We start from the raw sequence: 18,836 nt of genomic DNA, 5'->3' as shown, positions 1-18,836 counted from the left end.
CACCTTGGCTTATTCTAAAACACTTGCCATGCGTTGATTCTTTATTGATACTTTCCACCAAACCCGGAAGGCAATTTTCCTATAGCAATCTATCTAAATCTTACCCATCCATCAACATGTCACTTCTTTACAGAGCCTTCATTTCTTCTTGTAAACCAGATAGACCTGCCTCTTTTAAACTCACTCCTCATTTTGTACATACCTCCTTCTAAATTCTTATTACATTCAGATGGGCATTGTTGTTGAGTCTGTTTCAAATCTTCCCTTTGAAACCATGAGCACTTTCAGACCAGGAATTAAGTCACTACTCATTTGTGCAAGGCAACAATGCATAGCCTAACGCCAGGTTCAGAAGAGATACTTAATAAATAATTAATGAACAAAGCTTCAACAATATTACTTGGCTGCTGTCAAGAGCCAATCTTCTTTTGTTTGTTTCATAAAAAATACCTAAAACATTTGAACTACTGGATTATAGCTCAGGCCATTGCATACTTAATTGCTCTGCTTGCTGCAAGTGGCCTTGCTTAGAATTATATTAAACACCGACTGTGAAAGATAGTGAGAGATTAATAATAAACCAAAGGGGCAATTGGACAAATGAAATTAAGGCAGTATTAAGGCATTCAGTTAAGTAAGTTGTGAGATATTAGTCTATTTATTCCTTTCACTTGTGAACTCATTATATTAAACTTTAAGAATAATATTGGCTTATTTTGCAATATAAAATGAAATATTTCACAGTTTTAATTATGCATCACCAGCTTCAGGGTTCTTTAGGTTCTTTATCAGAAGAGATAATACATTTATGAGAAATGAATTACTTTGGTCAAAATTTCATGAAGTTACTTGAGGTCTCCCTCCCCTCAAATTTAATTCTTATAGTCGGTAATCTATATATTTTATGCTATCCTGAACACCGAGAGTGCATTTTATGCAAAATAGAACACTGAGGTGAAAGATAGAAAATAAGGATTTGTTATCAAAATACTGACTCTATATTGAAATATATTAGTGACTTAAGTATCAATATTGATCTAGTCATGGGAAATCTTGGGTATTATAGAATTCCATCACTGCTGTATTCCCTGAAGGACTATAACTATTTCACAAAGAAAATGACATACTTGTTGGGACTTCTTGTTTTAATTCTTATTTTTGCTCAGCTCTGAACTTCCTTTCCATGTTGGTTATACTTTCTTCCTTGCTTTCATAACCAGTAGTGAGTCTCTCTTTCTCTTCTACATTAATGTATTACCTATGGAATTAGATATATGATATATAATGTATGTGGAATCATATATAAAATGAACAAATACACATACTGGATATATTTATACAAATATGGAATAAATGCTGATTCAGTGTCTTCAGTTAATATCCTATACCTTTGAAGAAACCCTATTATAAGTTGCTCAAGGATTTGTCAACTGATTTATGTCAATTATATTGTATAAAATGATTTTTGTGTATATACATATATTTATACACATACATACACTCATACATATACATACACTGAACATAAATGTATATGTAAATACCTATATATTCAAATGTTATATTTTAATATGTATTTAACTAAAAAATTGATCTCTGCATCTGTTTTTTCTCAATTTACTTGTATTTACTATCCAAGATAAAAGGAGCCATTTGTCTATAATTAAGCAATGTGTCAATGGATCCTTATTTAACAAAGAGCTGTTAAATACCATGACTTTTAGGTTGAAATTATTTACAGTAAGCAGCCCTTCAGTTCAAGATATAAACAGAGGATTTTAACTGGCAACTGAGTGAGTGCTAAGAAAAGCAAGAAATATCTACAAACCAACTATTATCAAAATCTCCATATCTAGAAACAATTCCTGAAGAATAAAAATATATAAATAAATATCTTGACATGAAAAATTCTGAAAGAAACAAAACAGAGAGAGATGGTGATTGTGATAGTACTACACAAAGTAATTGTTAGAAAACATCTGTTTTGCATTCAATTAAAATTGTTGAAATGTGCTCTAGGAAACAAAAGATGAAAATGAGAGGATTAATGTTTATTTTGTATTCTGTGTTTAAATATGAAAAAATTGCAAGGAAAATAAAGATATAACTGTAGAATTAAAATCTGTGTTTGAGGCAGTAAAATGTAAAATTGTTACCAAAGAGAAAATTAAATTAATGATGTGAAGAATGAACTTGAGAAAGTTCTTTCCAGAATTCATTTTGCAAAAAAAAAAAAGGGGGGACAGGAATGGTGGAAAAAATAGAGAGGTGCATATTAATGAAGAGACATCATCAAGATGACAATTATATTCTTGAAGATAAGTCTAGAAAAAAGAAACAAAATAAAAATTTTGGCAATAAAAAACAAAACTTTTGGAAAATGGAAAAGAAAAAAGTAAATTATATTTCTCCATTTTTTGATGCTTACATTTTTGATGTTATTAAAAATAGGTTCAAATACATTTTTTAAAAAACCCTGAATTAGAAGTAAAAATAGTATATATATGCCAGTTCCTTTTGGAAAAAAATAAAGAAAACATAGTTCTTACAAAGATAATGGAAAACAAAGTCGAAGTACAAATCAGAGGCCATTAAAAGATTTATTAAAAAGGTATATGTGTATATCTGAGTTTGGTGTGTGTGTGTGTGTGCATGTGTATTTAATAAAAGAAAAATATATCTTTATGGCCAAGAAAAGGGGCAAAATCTATGAGGCAGAATTCGTTCCAATTCAATAGACATACCAGTAGTCAAGATGCTTAGCCTATGGTATGTTTTGTTTCATTCATTCATCCAATAAATATTTATAAAATGTCTAATATTTCCCTGACACTTTGCTCTGGTAGTGAGTATGAGAAGATGAAATGCACAGATCATGACCCTAAAACACTACCAATCTAATATGAAAGGTAAGTGAATAAATTAATAATTCTCACATGGAATGACTATTGCTATGAAGGGCTTTTAAAGTGCTGAAAGACAAAGGAATTGCATCTCATTCATACCAAAGCTGACTGAGTAGGCAAATAGTGCCGGTGTTCCTTTAGAGGAGCCAAGATTACTACTTTGGGGCTACCTTCATTTCTGTACAGGCACAGTTTTCTGAATCTAATATCTGATATCTCTAAGTAAGTATAAAAATTAAAACTATAAAAAATAAATTATAATTTGAGGGAAAAAGCTGAAAACTTAGCAAAGGATAAATTTGGTAGAATTCTACTATATATTTCTTATGCATAGTCATAGAATTACTGAAAGAAACGGAATTCAGTTCAAGAAAATATACTCCCTTAGCTATTCTTTCTATAACATATTAGAAAGATGTAGAGTTTGTGGTTAACATATGGAGAAAAAGCAAACAAAATTCTTTATAGGAATTTTCATTAATTTCTGCCTTCTTCAAGTGGTGGGTTCACAGACCATGGGAAAATTTACAAGGCAACAAAGATATATCTTTGATGTAATATGGTTACTTTAAGATAATAATAGCATTTGGCCAACTCGAAGTGAGAGGAAAACAGTCCACCCAAGACCACCTTCACTTCTGACAATTGCTACTTTAGAAGATTCCCCAAACCACTCTCAGGTTTGATGATTCCCTAGAAGGAATTTTGCTCATGGCTGTGGTTTATTACAGGAAAAAGGTAAACATTAAAATAAACCCAGGGCAGAGACATACAGGGCAAAGCGCAGGAGGGTACCAACCACAGAGCTTCCAGCCATCCCCGTGTGACAATATGCACAGACTATTGCCAACCAGAGAAGCTCATTTAAGCCCTATAGTCCAGAGTATTTATGGTGCTCCATCACTTAGGCATGAGTGATACCCACATGCCTCCTGCCCATCTCCAGCCCCACTAGAATTCCACTTAGACCATGTGGCTCAAAGCCCCAGTCTATATTCTGTTGGTGGTGTGGCTCAGAGCCCTTTCTCTAAAGCACTGTTAACTATCTGGCTGGCCTAAGGCACAGGCAAAGACCCTCCAGTCAGGCAAGGCATTCCAAGGGCTTAGAGATTATCTCTCAGAAGCCAAGGGCAAAGGCCAGACCTCTTTTGTTTAAGATTAAATTCTTGACTACACAGTGTCTGCTTTCATTCAAGTCACCCAAATAAAGTTTATGTGTAAAATTGACCTTAGGAATCTTGCTGTCCATAATGTAACTTTTGGAGATTAGATTTTGAATGATTCTCCTGTTTGTTTTACATTGAAGATTCTTAGCAGAGATTAAATCATCATTAGCAGCACATGACACAGAAACTATCTTTGAAATAGGACTTTAAACGTCAATTATCATAGAAATTAAAGTATATTAAACCCATTTCAAGTAGTTATTCCATAGATAAGTCTCAATGCAAATTAAACCAATCCCTTTTTGAAAATTCTGGAGTTGAAAATGTCCTTAAAAGAGTCTTTTAAAGATGCTCTAAAATGAAAATATCTAACCTTTAAAAATCAGTTTTTAAGAATAGCTCTCCTTCTGGGACCTGATAAACCAAGCTTTTTGTTTTTTGTTTTTTTTATTTGTTGTTGTTGTTGTTGTTTTTCCTCAGAGGGAAAAGACATTTTATGACTAAGTTGTAAACCATTAACAGTATAGTGTTATAACTGAAAGGCTGACTTAGACCCAACTATAATAGGGAAATCTGCTTCACTTTATCTCTCAACTGCTACAGAGAGATACAATCAAGTACTAAAGACATTATCTGATCCTTTGGCAGGTGAGGAGGGGCGGTAATCTTGTTCAAACCAGTACAATTTGATTCTCTCAGAGATACCTCTAGCTAAACATTCTGTACATCCACATGTGAATATTCTACCCACTTAAAAGAAAATAGAAATCCCCCATTCTTTCTTCAAAATTGGCCTTCAGAGATAACTCATGTGCTTCCCCCTCATATATTCAGAAATAACCAACTCAGTCTTTGAAAAAGCACTGTGAATACCAAGATATAAAACAAGCAACCAAACATTACAGAATAACCCCAGTGTTTCTGTTTCAAAGGGTATCAGGTTGTATACAATACTCCTACAGGTGGCATTTTATCTATACTCATACTACATACAGGTGGCATTTTATTTCTATCTCATTTTTTTTCTCCTGACTTGCATTCTATTATTTCTATTCCCTCTTTGTGATTACTACATTGTAAGTTCTTTTGAGGGTAGAGGCCATGAATTAAACATCCAATGCATTTTCCACAGGGGAGAATAGGTCTTTATAAGCTTCCATAAATAATGTTCCCAAAATATTATTATTCATTTAACCAACCTATAATATGGCTATTAAGCTGTATTTTTTTCCAATTTCTTCTTCAATGAAATGCTTGGTGTAGTTTGACACCTTGTTCTGGTTGTGTAACCGGGATACCTTGTTGTATTTTAGACTCCGACACCTTTTCTGATCATCAACTCAATGCCGAATGAAATCAGCAGAAAATATTCAAATATTATGCTCCTTCTGCAAGAATTGCCTTTTAAGAGCCTAACTCTCAAAAGAGCAGAAAGTGTAATGTGGACGAAATTATTTTTAAAACCTCGTCCTCTATTCTACAGAGAAAATAAATTTCAAAAATGTGACTTCCCCAACATCTGTTCCATAATCAGCTAAGGCCGGCCAGCGCGCTGATGAGGCCTGGAGCTGCCAAAAGTGCCCTATGTGTGGGAGGAGCGGCTGGCTTCCAAACAGGAGTGGATCGCAAAGGAGGGCAGAGGACAGCAGGGTGAGGAAAGGCAGCGACACAGGAGAGGACAGGTGCCAAGCTCTCTCAGAAATCGCCTACATATGTCCATTTGCTTTGTAACTGCAGGATGGTTTATTCCATTTCAGAGGGTGAATTAAAGCATAAGAGGTGGTGAGAGATACCTCATCTAGATGGAAAATAAAATGAGGTACAGATGGTGAGGATCTGCTTGTCTTCTATTACCTGGAGTTATAAAGGTGGTAGTTTGTCACTGAATCACCCTACTTGGCTGAATTCATACAAATCACTGTGGGCGATTTTAATGTTTTGGGTAATTACTCTTCTCATGCTCTAATCCCTCAAATGATTTCCGGAGTAAAAAAATGCCATTCTTACAGCTGGAAAATAGAACTGTGCTGACTCAGGTTTAGGAGGTAAAAGCAAAATGGGAACTATTCATTCAACATAACATTCGCGATCTAAAAAAATAAAGTATAGAAAGGGAAAAAAATGCAACACTTTTTATTGAATCTGTAAAAGTTCAGTAAATGTTTTCATTTCACAAATAGGTAATTAGTAGTGCACTGCATGGTGAGGACTGAAGAATAAAAACAGAGTTGTGTGAAGCGTGACATAGCACATTTGCCTACAGCAGAATCACTGTGGAAGCCTGGAATAATTTATCTTCTATGACTTTATTCTTATTTCATTTATTCTTAAATATGAAATAAAATACTTAATTATGAAATAATTCAAATATACAGGACAAGACAACAAATAATATCAGATAGACATATAATTACTATTTTTCAAATGTTTATAGTTGCCATAATGGGTATATCTGTGTGCTGTGTATGTACATTTATATATATAAAACTGTTTTGTATATTAATATATTGCTATATCCATTAAATATAAATATGTTATTGGTATTTTTACATAAAATATATTGTAATATATCACAAAACAATGTGTTTACATACAATTAACTAGTCCATCTTTTGCCCATTGATTTTCATTGCCGTCTTCTTCATACTCCAAGTGCCAGTATACATATGGCTCTTTCTTCTTTATAAATTTTCTGCTGTCTCTCTATCCTTAGGCTGTTACCACATTACCATTACCATTTGAATTACTGGCTTTATAATAAACTTTATTATCTAACATGGCAAGTTTGGGCATTTATTTTTCTTTATGAAAATTATTTCACCTTGAGCCAGTTCACCTTCTATATGAACGTTTGGGTCAGTTTGCCTGATTGCATTGTTATTATGAGATAATTTGAGGGTGAAAAAGATATCTTTGTGACTTGGGGTTTATGAATATTTTTATTTAGGTCTTCTTCATGGGCTTTAATAAAATGTGATAATTTTTTACAAAATTTGAATAATTTTATAAAATGTATCCTAAAAGGCTTTAGTTTTTTGTTGCTATTAAAAATTAGGTTTTTAAAAAATAATTTTTTATAATTTTTTCTGGTCTGTATTGAAAAAACTGATCACTTTATATAATATGAGGGTTTCTCTGGTGCTATGCAGTGCAAAAGATCACATCATCAAAGTTATATGACAATTTCATTTCCTTTATTACATTTGTATCATTTTCATATTTTATTCAGCTGAATTGCATTTCCAGTATAATGCAGAAAGGTAGCAGTAATAGTAGACATTGACTTTGAATAGAAGAAATATTTTATGATTTCACTGTGCTCTAATATGTGCACTCTAAGATTTTGGTAAGCTTTATCTGGCAAAACTTTGAATGTATCAGGTTTCATGTTTGTTTTTTTTTTTTTTCCTTTTTGAGCCTTGTAGTTTGGAAGTCAGACATTCTATTTACCATTAGTTCTTTAACAATCAATCTTGACCTAATAATGTGTAATGTTTTCAAATGCTCTAGTTTCCCTTTATACAATGCTTTAAATCTGATCTCTGAGCATTTTAGCTTCCCTTTTATACCTGCCCAAATTACCATTATTTTTATATTGACTTTGGTGATTATTATTCTTTTATATTTGTTTGCTAGTATCAAGCTCTCATTTATTTTTTTTTTTTTTTGAGACTTTGGTTTCCTTCTTACTTAACTACATTTCTTATAAGAATTTGTAAATGGGCAGTGCCAATATTTGTTTTGATTAAAATCTCATCTCTATGTTTAATTAAAATGTAATCCACTCTACAGCAAAAACCAACACAACATTGTAAAGCGACTATACTCCAATAAAAATTAATAAAAAATAATTCATTAAGCCATACATTTGAACCATTTGGTTTTGTATACCTATGTTTTATTTTAGAATAAAAGATTATTTTTAAAAAAAAGAGTCTCAGAAATAGATAAGAAAAGTAATCCATGACTACTCTTGTACACTGGTTTACTTGAGGGTAGAAATATAATAAGTGTTTTATTTTATCCATTGTGATTCGAAACACGAATTTCAGTTTGGTCATGTTTCAAACACGCTTTCTCAATTTTTCAAGGTATTAAATTATACATTTTGATTTGTATTACCTTTTGTATTACTTCCATCATTTTATGCATACTGATTTCATACTTACCAGATTGGTTAATTATCCCAGATCTTTCCGTGCTAATTACTGTGATTCTACCTCTTGATGACTTGTTTTCTCATGTGGTTTTTAAATTTAAAATTTTCATTTATTTTTAACAAAGATTATTATTCTCAGGTTTGTATATAAGTTATGAGTCTGCCTCTATAGCATGGCTTCATCTGCTTCTCCCAGAGCCCTAGGGATTCCATGGACACAGACACAGTTACTGTGTTATTTTCTTAGCTTGAAATTTCTTTATTATGTGAGCTGAGTAAGTTGCAACCTCACAATCACAGCTAGCACAGGGTTGAGATATTTTTTATAAAAAATGTTTTATATTTTTATTTTAAATCGTTTTTAGAAGCAAAGCTTTCTTGCCATTCCCCTGGGCAAAGGTTGGGGGCTGGAATAATTTCCTGACCCAAGTTTTTTATCGCTATTTGTCACACAAAATTCTGACACTATGATTCAGTTGCTTTTTGGACAATTTCTCTATGTTCTGACCTCTAATAACAACTATTGAAATTGATGAGCATCTCCCTGACTGGCATAAACCCTACATTGAAAAAGTCAATATAAAAGAAAATCCAAAGACTCTTTGGTATCTATATTTTCATCATTACATACTTAATCTTATTAACTAAGATTTACAAGATAATGTAGTTGGAAAAACTGTGGGAGTAAATGACCAGGTGAGAAAATTGAAATAGCAATAATTAACATAAAAAATAAATAAGAGTTTGAAAATGAATTTTAAAAATAGTGAAAGAAAATGTTCTTTTTCTGAAGCTTAAGTAAGATATCAGACTGATCTGCTATAAAAATGTCCTAAATGGAGTTGGATATTAGGAATATGATTAAGAAACTAACATTTGGGACAATAGTTTATATTAATATGTGTACTTGAATATTCTTTGAGTATTATTAAAAATCAATCTAGTAAGGAACTTTATGGAAGAAATAAAATAAATGTCTTCAAATCTGAATTAATCAACTAAAATCTTCCCAACCACATCTGATATATTTTTAGCTCTATAGGGTTTCATTTCCCAGAATCTTGTGACTACAGACGTGCTATAAATTGATGGGTATACAATGTTTTTTAATATATGTCTAGTAAAATTGGGTATGTTAACGCTGAAGTTCACAAAATGCATTAAACTGTGGGGTAAAATGTGAATGTGCTCTTATGAGGGAGATTAAATAATGTTCTTTCAGAAGACTTAATATAAATTGAGCCCAGAAATAGAAAGTGGCAATCATGTACCCTCATTCCCCTACCCCTTTAACTACATAAATCACTGATGACAAAGTGCTCACATCTGCAATTGAATGCAACTGTGCCAAGGACAGCAGTTTTCCCTCTCTAGCAACTTCTTCTTCTTCTTCTTTTTTTTAACAATTTAAAAATGTTTCTCTCTAATAGAAATAGCTTGATGTTTACTTTCTGTGCCATGTTAAGAAGACCTATAGACTAGTATATATTTTCAGGTGTATCCAATCACAAAAAATTACACTTCTTAAGGATAACTATTTTGGTTTTTTGTTATTTAATTTTTAAATTGAAGTATAGTTGATTTTCAATATTATATTAGTTACAGATGTACAGCATAGTGATTCAATGTTTTTACACATTATACTCCATTAAAAGTTATTACAAGGTAATGGCTATAATTCCTTGGGCCATACAATATAACCTTGTTGCTTATCAATTTTATATATAGTAGCTTGTATTTCATACCCCAATCTGCCCCTCCTCCTTTCCCTCTCCCCTTTGGTAACCGCTAGTTTGTCTTCTATATCTACATTCATTTGTATTATTTTCTAGACTCCGCATATAAGTGATGTCATGCAATATTTGGCTCTCTGACATTTCACTACGCATAATAGTCTCTAGGTCCATCATGTTGCTGCAAATGGCAGAATTTCATTCTTTTTTAAGGCTGAGTAATATTAATATTACATTTTATATATACATATATACACACACACATACACACACATACACACACACACACACACACACACACACACACACATACATACTGCATCTTTATCCATTTGTCTGTTCATGGGCACTTGGCCATAGTTTGACTATTGTAAGTAGTGCTGTTATGAACATTTTGATGTATGTATTTTTTTTAAGTTAGTGTTTTTGTTTTTTCTGGATTCCCAGAAAAGGAATTGCTGAATCATAGGGTAGTTTTATTTTTAGGGTTTTTTTTCAGGAACCTCTGTATTGTTTTCCATAGTGGCTGCACCAATTTATATTCTCACCAACAGTGTAAAAGTGTCCCCTTTCCTCCACATCCTCTCTAACAGTTGTTATTTTAGACTTTTTGATGATGGCCATTCAGAGTGGTGTGAGGTGATACTCGTTGTTTTGATGTGCATTTCTTTAATAATTAGCAATGTTGAACATCTTTTCATGTGCCTGTTAGCCATCTATAGGGTTTTTTCTTTTTTTTTTGGAAAAATTTCTATTTAGGTCTTCTGCCCTTTTTTGATTGGGTTGTTTATTTTTTGCTATTGAATTGGGTGAGCTGTTTGTATATTTAGGAGAGTAACCCCTTGCTGCACTATCATTTGCAAATATTTTCTCCTATTTGGTAGGTTGTCTTTTTGTTTCATCAGTGGTTTCCTTTGCTGTGTGAAAGCTTTTAATTAGGTCCAATTTTTAAAATTTTTGCTTTTATTTCTTTTGCCTCAGTAGGCAGATCCAAAAAAATATTGCTATGATTTATGTTAAAGAGTGTTCTCTTCTAAGAGTTCTACAATCTTACATTTAGGTCTTTAATCATTTTGAGTTTACTTTTGCATATGGTGTGAGGAAATGTTCTAATCTCATTATGTTACATGTAGCTGTCCAGCTTTTGCAGCATCACTTGTTGAAGAGACTGTTTTCTCCACTGTATATTCTTGCCTCGTTTGTTGTAGATTAATTGGCCATAAGTGTGTGAGATTATTTCTGGGCTCTCTATTCTGTTCCATCATTCTAAGTGTCTTTTTTTGTGATAGTACCATGCTGTTTTGATTACTATAGCTTTGTAATAGAGTTTGAAATTGAGGAGTATGATGCCTCCAGTTCAGCTTGTGCCAGGTCACGCGGTAAAGTAGTCACAGGAAATCCAATAGCCGCCACAGGAGACCTCTCTCTGCCCTGCCTCCAGGGCTAGTCAGAATCCTTACTGAAAAGGATCCAGGCTTCCCCAGTGCTTCTATTTGCCTCAGCTGTACTGTATACAATCAAGGGGGCTTGTCTCCTCCTTAGAACCTATGTCTCCAAATTCACCCTACATCCACATATCCTAAGAGACAATTTAAAATAATGATAATAGGTATCAAAATGATCATCAGTGGTACATAAATTTGGCAGTTGTAGAAGAATCCAAACTCTCAAATGCTAAATGACTTAGAAGACAAAAACTTTTTGTAAAGTTTAGCATAGAATGCTTGAAAAACGTGATTTTCTTAGAGAAAGCATAGTAGTTTCCTGTTAGAGTGACTTACTATGACATTGTGAAATGAAATGCATTCCTAATGTGTCTGAATTTGCATATGCAGTGGTTCTACTCTACCAGCAAGGCCCATTTTATTGAGCTTTCACATGCAGAGGGAAAATCCTGAATTCTCATTTACTTGAGGCTAAAAATTAATGACTTTGGTGCAATTGCAAAGTAGGCTAGTGAGGTCAGGAATTGAAATCTTTATTTAAGATACTGATTTTTTTCCCCTTCAAGTTTCAAAAAGCAATAAAGTGCCTTCATCATTTCCCTCTGTAGATTAGCAATGGCAATTCAATACCAATAATTGAGACACAACAGAGCTACATTGCAAAGCTGAGCCTCTCTTAAAATTTCTCTCCGAACTTTATGCATCACCAACACACCTTTCCTTTTGCTTCCTTCTCTGTTGTTTCTTAACATAATAGTAAGTGCTTGAAGTGCCTTGCTTTCTCCCTAGAACTGTGATATATTCAGCAATTTCTGCAGCAGTTGTCAATGATGAAGGGAAAACTTTGGTGGGCTATTTGAAATGTAAATTATAAATATGTAGTCCTTACAGAAACACAGTTCCAAACAAATGCATGAATAATGAAAGCAAAACATACACAGTGACTTTCATCATATGAATTTGGCTATATTATAAGCTGAAAAAAATGTATATTATTTCTCAAAGTATTTTTATATATCTGCTAGGAATACTTTTATGAATGTGTCTATGGCCTTGAAGGTTATAAAGGTCGTTGTGTGAAGTCTGTCAAGGTAATGGTGTCTAATTCCACATTCTGAATATAGAAGGCTCTAAATGAGAACATTCTTTGTAGAATAAGGACCTCCAAATCTTTAAATCTTGTCCTGCTACCTTGAGGCTGCCCCTAAACCGAAGGAAATAGAAAAAGGAGCCATACTGTTTAAATCACACTCTGTTACTAGTTTGAGCCTTCACTCTGGTCCTTATTCAATCTATCCAGATGCTCTTGATGGAATTATTTTTAAGTTACCTGGAGCCTTTTCACTTAGACTTGAGGAAAACGCCTGCTGCCTACTTGAGTCTCCTTCACTATGTCCACTCTGGTTTCAACTTTTGACCTTCAAAGAGGTAATCTTTTAAATGCTAATTCCAAATAGGAGAAGGTACAAAATGATATTTGAATGTAAAAGCTTTTAATGTCTGCGTCTTCTACCCAAATCAAAGAACACACCAGCTCCTTGGCAGAAGTTTCTGGTCAATAATCAATATTGAGGCTGCAAAGAACAAAGAGCTGTATGTGGGGGTCTTAGGACCTGAAATTCGGGAAACACAAATTCTGGTAAAACTGAAAGTGCTCTGAGGAAGAGAGTCAGGGGCTTATAAAAAACTACAAGGTTGATAAAGTTGTCTGGCAGGAATTATGATTGACTCTGATACAGGAAAGGAAATATTTGGCCTTAAGGGAAAGGCTGTCATGAGTGATTTTAGGATGTTTCCCATAAATATCTTGAGTTTCTGGAACATTGGGAAGATGTTCTGGATGCCTGGGTTGAGATAATCAGTTGTGGAAGTTCACATTCCATCCAGGCTGAGCCACACGTCTTTGGTGCCTTCCTGGTTCCAACATAGAGGGTTCTCTTAGAAATACCGACTCTGTTTTGATTTTCCTTTTACATTCTTAGCTGTAAACTTGTAAGAGTCCTTTAAATTGGAAGTTGAGGAGGTTTGTGGGTGGCAAGGGGAAGTGCCATGCTTCCTCTGTTAGCAAAGCCCAGGCATATTACTGATGTTAACATAAGCCTTATAAGGACTGACTGCATGCAGCATACTAAAATACAGGTATCAATAATTCTTGAAAATAATCCCTATTAAAACATTAACAAATTTTAGATTTTAGATTATAAACCTTTACTTACCAGATTACAGAGTCCAATAATCACACTCTGGAGGGAAGTAAAATTTAACTTAAGTTTTAGAACTTAAAAGCAGATTCTGTCACAAGTTTGATTTATGAATCCTGTTTGAAAAAGCTGAAGATATAAAAAGCATCTTCTTTTGAATAAGAACTTTATAGGAAATGACTATATGTCAATCATTTTCTTAAATGTTTGCTAGAAACATTTGCCAATATAATATATGAGGATATCTTATAGGAAAAAAATGAGTGTATTGTGTTTCAGGAAGCCTAAAGTAGCTGTAGATTTTTTACTATCAAGGATGAAAAAATCTATTCAGAATTTAGACTTATTACAAGACTCAAAGTTGTAAGCCTTTTCCTGTTTGTTTTGCAAGTATATTGATTAACTTCTGTCATCAGCCCTCCTGTGTTTTGCTCTCCCTTTCATTTCTAAAATTAACTTTTTTCCTGTATCCTCATTTCATCTCCATCATTACAGATTTATTTTCACATAATAGTCAATTTGGTCTATCAGGCAACACTTCTTTGGCATTTTGTACAATGTCAGACTTTTTGCCCACAGCTCAGCTCAAACTTTATGTAAATATTTCTATGTATATAAACCCTTAGAAACATATATAACACTTATAATTTTATAATATAATTATTACAACACATAATAATTCAATTCAAATCAAGTTATGTTTAACATTACACATTTTAGAAATTCTAAGCTTACATTTAGAAAGTCTGTGAAAATAAAGCCCAGAATAGCCTGTGTTGGCATTTATCAGCATCGATTTTTAAATTAGCAGGTGTCATTTTCATTTGAGTTCTGAATACTGAATACTTGAATGTTCCTTGTCTGAAATCACATGAAAATCTGGTTTGATACTCTAGAAATACAGCTACATATTAAGAGAGAGTGTGTGTGTATGTGAGAGAGAGAGAAAGAAGGTCAGAGACAGAAGGACAGAGAGGAAGACTGACTTTCATATTCAGCTCTCCAAGGCAAAAATTCTACCTGGATTTCTTTACCACGTGGAAGGAAGAGTGGATGTGCTGAAGACGAGCTCACCCGAAAGAGAGTGGTCAGAAGGACTGAGCTACACACTCAGTTGTGCTTTTTGTTCCAGTCTCACTGACCACATTATTACTCCTCCCTCATGGGGACTAGATGAGGGGCATAGAGACCAACTTCCCAAGTATTCAAAAGTTCTTATTGCAGGAGTAAAAGCAGGAAGGCAAAAAGAGGGCAAAAGCAGTTCCTCCTATGCTGGGTATATGCTGTTGATATAGCTTCTATAAACTTTATTATAATGCTTGAGCCTGATTTATAACCAAACCTCTGTGCTTCTCAGGCTGCTGTAACTGTCTTAATAGCAACATCCAGGGGCTCTTATAAGACTCAAACGCACACTTTAAGATTTGTCCTCCCCAGAGCAAACAGCACAAGGATGCTACATAAACCACACATGTTGGAATCTATAACCCCTCAGACACATCTTTTTTCCACCTTAAACACAGAGTATTTGACTTTAAAGATAGGAAAAAGAAATGTCCTGCAAGGTCATTCACCTTCTTTCCTGCGCGATTCTGAGATTTCTATTAGGAGATGCAGTCCTTTCTGGTTGATAGAAAGCAGTGTACATGAGGTGTTCAGCTTCCGAGCTACAGTTCAGTTTTCATGATGAAACCTTAGAGATGGAAAATGTTTACATAAAATCATAAGCAAAATGTTTTCAGTGGAAGGAGACAAAATACTAGAAAGTAAAATTCATCATAATCAAAAACTTTTATCTGCAATCAGCAAACATCAGTAGGTCGGATAGAACTGAAGATTATATTTGATTTCACAAATGGGGCCAGTTAATATGTATGAAAGTTGTTCTTCATTTTATACAAGTGGTTTCTTTGTCACTTCTTGTCCTCCTTGTTCTCAGTTCATTTCAGTAATGTCCATTATGAGAAGAAATTAAAAGACCTATGTTATTGCAAAGGTTTGACATTCAATAAATCATATTTTTGAAAAAATGCCATGTTTTATTCTTTAATACAAGAATTAACATGACAACTTGGAAGTTGCCTCAGTAGAGTTTTTGAACTTAAAAGCTTGTAAAGAATAACCACATTGGTATTTGTTCAAACATTTGTATGTAATTACTAGATTCCCTAATTGTGTCTAGCTTTTTTAAATAACTGTGAAAATAGTTCAGTTTAATTCACCAGACACATAAGGTTAAAGCTGAAACTTTTTAAAAAAGCAGCTGAGAAAGATTTACAAATAATGTTTATTTACTGGCTATTTATTAGAAAGGGGATTTTATGATGTCTGACCGTAATTTAAATGATGAAAATAAAGGATCAAAATTCACTTAACTAGAAACTGTAGATGTTTAAGAGGACATTACAATTAAGCTAGATAAGAAAATAGCATATTCTTTCATGTGATATTTTTCTTTGACAAGAACCATGACACAGGCAACTCATTTCAATATTGGAGAGTAGAGTGTAGTAAATTTCAGCAAGTTTGATAATAAGAAACCCAGGTTTCATCATGGGCAAGAATTTCCCCTTGAAACCAAAAATGATTAAGTGACTTCCTCAAAGTCCAGGAACTAGTCAGTAGCAGAGCCAAGAATTCAGCTCAGTTCTCCTGATGCCAGTACTAGTCAACAATGTCCCTACCACAGGCTGTTATCTTAAGCCTGAACAAGTACAAATATCTTTAAGCTGATGGTTAAGAAAAATCCTTCAGAGTAGATTGTTATACTTAAACTAAGCACATTTCTGAGTTACAGGTAAAGCATGTAACTTTCTGTGTTTCCAGCAAAAATCTGCATTTTCTACCCTGAGACTCTCTTGTGGAATTATTCAGTTGTTAATTACAAGTACATTGATGCACTGGAACTTCTGTGTGGAGGGAGGGTTTTAGGAACCATAATCTGTTTGTAAGTGAGCCTTGAGGTTCTTTTCACGTGGCAATTTACACAATAGTGGGAAAGATGGCAATTTTCCATATTAAATAGCGTGTATAGAAGGTGTCGATGGAGATTTTTAAGGGAATTGAGCCATTCCAACCAGCTTCTTGATGCTGAGCTCTTAGTTGAGGTCAGTAGACTATGGAAGTTCCATTAGAAGAGGCAGTGGCCCTACTCCTCCTGTCTCCTGTTTACCTAAACCCTGTTATCTCTCTCTTGCCTCTAAATCTCCTTCTGATACACACACACACACACACACACACCCCTACCTCTTTTGCTGAGCTTTCTGCTCTTCTTTTCTGAGGTCAAAAGGCTATCATTCTCTCTTTGTCTCTCTCTGAACCAAATTGTCTGTGTGAAGGGTGTGCAATTTTTACACAAGTTGCATCTCAAGGATGTGTGAAATCTTCCACATAGTCTGGCACAAGATCAGCAAGGCTACCTCGTTGTCAGCTTGTTCACGATGATTGATCTTAAGGAGAATCTTCTTTCATCAGCCAGAGAGGAGGATCATTTGGCTGATTTATTATTATGGCTCATCACCTTGGAAGTTTCCTTAAAAGACCTTTCTGCCTGACATGTAATCTCCATCAGTGAATGTATTGTACACGACATCTGCAGTTTGATACGTATCTGGAATATAAACTGTTTTCAGATTTTAGTTAATGTCCTACATTGCACAAATTGCTGTTTTAACATTCATTGCTGGTCATATTTTTCTATCTTCAGGGCTTTGGGCCTATCTAAGTGGGATGGCATGATCAGTTTACTTTTCTAACATAATTTAGATGAAATCTATTGCATATTGTTTAATTTAAAGTCTTTCACATGGGTAGAATGTACCTAAAATTATGTAGAAAATATGCAGCTCTACAGAACTCAGGCAAATTGCATAGATGACCTGTTCTTAAGAATAAACATTTCATCTCCCTCATGGACCAGCGATTGTAACAATTCTCTCCAGGGCATTATATCAATTAAAATGCCTTGATATTTTTTATATTCTGTTACACAGTTTCATGTAAAGGAATAGTTGATAATACATTTATATTAATCTGTTTTCACTTATTACAATCAAAATACAGAAATTGTTTTAAAATAGTAAAATCTTATAAAAGTTGTTACAAAAAGGCCAGTACATAAAAAATTTAACATAGATAATTAGAGATTTTTAGCAGAACTTTTAGGAATCTATTCTTCCTGTCACATGGATGGAGAAACTGAAGACTTAAATAAGTTCACACAATGAGTTATAAGACCATAAGTGCAACTTTGAGTTTAGCATGTCATTATCATGAATAAATCTGTATTCTTTCAAGCTATTCTTGAAATCAAACTTTTCTCTATTTGTTTAAAATGCATCATATACTAATCTGGTCCATGACTTATCAACTTTTTGATACAATTATAAAAGGAATCATCATATGGAAAAGAATCACTGTATGGTTCAATAATACTAGAATTATATTATGAAAAGTTTCATACATATGTATCTCTTCTGTTAAATTAAATGGGCTTACAATTGCTAAAACATTCTGAATATATTATTTTAAAGAAATGTCTTACAGGTTTGAGTTAAGTATGTACAAAATTTCTTTGGAATCAATTTGCAAAATAAATGTCTTTGGCACAGAATTTTGGGTATTGGCTCTAATTATAAATTGGTGAATAATGACTATTGCACTACAACATTGGTAATACTATTTAGCACTAATATGTCATGGAAAATTTTGGCAGGAGACAAGAATGACTGGTTTTGTGGAATCTAGTCTGAGCTGAATTTTTTACAAAATCTCATCTTGCTTTTCTTTTCCTCTAATTATTTGTTTAGGTGATTTCACTCACGTTTATAAGAACAAAAATAACTGCATTAACAAAAATAAAATGACATACAAATCTTGTTTCTTTGAGGAACCAGATGATATTGAAAATGCTTTCATTGCTCTTTATTTCACATGACATTTTGTTTTGGATCATTCCTAACAAAGATTAATTTCATTCAAAATAGACAAAAAGTGAAAACTGTGGTCATGATCTTTTCTGAATCATAACATTGAGATAAACTGTCTATAAAACTTTGCAGTTTTTTACGTCAACATTATTTTCCAAACTGAAAACCCCTTCTGAGAACTGCTGGGAATTTCTCAGGCTGACAAATGATGAAGAAAAACGAAAGTATAACTGGCCACAAGATTCAGAGGCACGAGCTCCATCTGGGGAAAGAAGGGCCTCAGCTGAAAAGGCCAAAT

Source organism: Hippopotamus amphibius, chromosome 11 (assembly GCF_030028045.1).
Source record: "Hippopotamus amphibius kiboko isolate mHipAmp2 chromosome 11, mHipAmp2.hap2, whole genome shotgun sequence".
In the NCBI taxonomy this organism is placed as follows: Eukaryota; Metazoa; Chordata; class Mammalia; order Artiodactyla; family Hippopotamidae; genus Hippopotamus; species Hippopotamus amphibius.
This window is presented reverse-complemented; position numbering follows the sequence as displayed.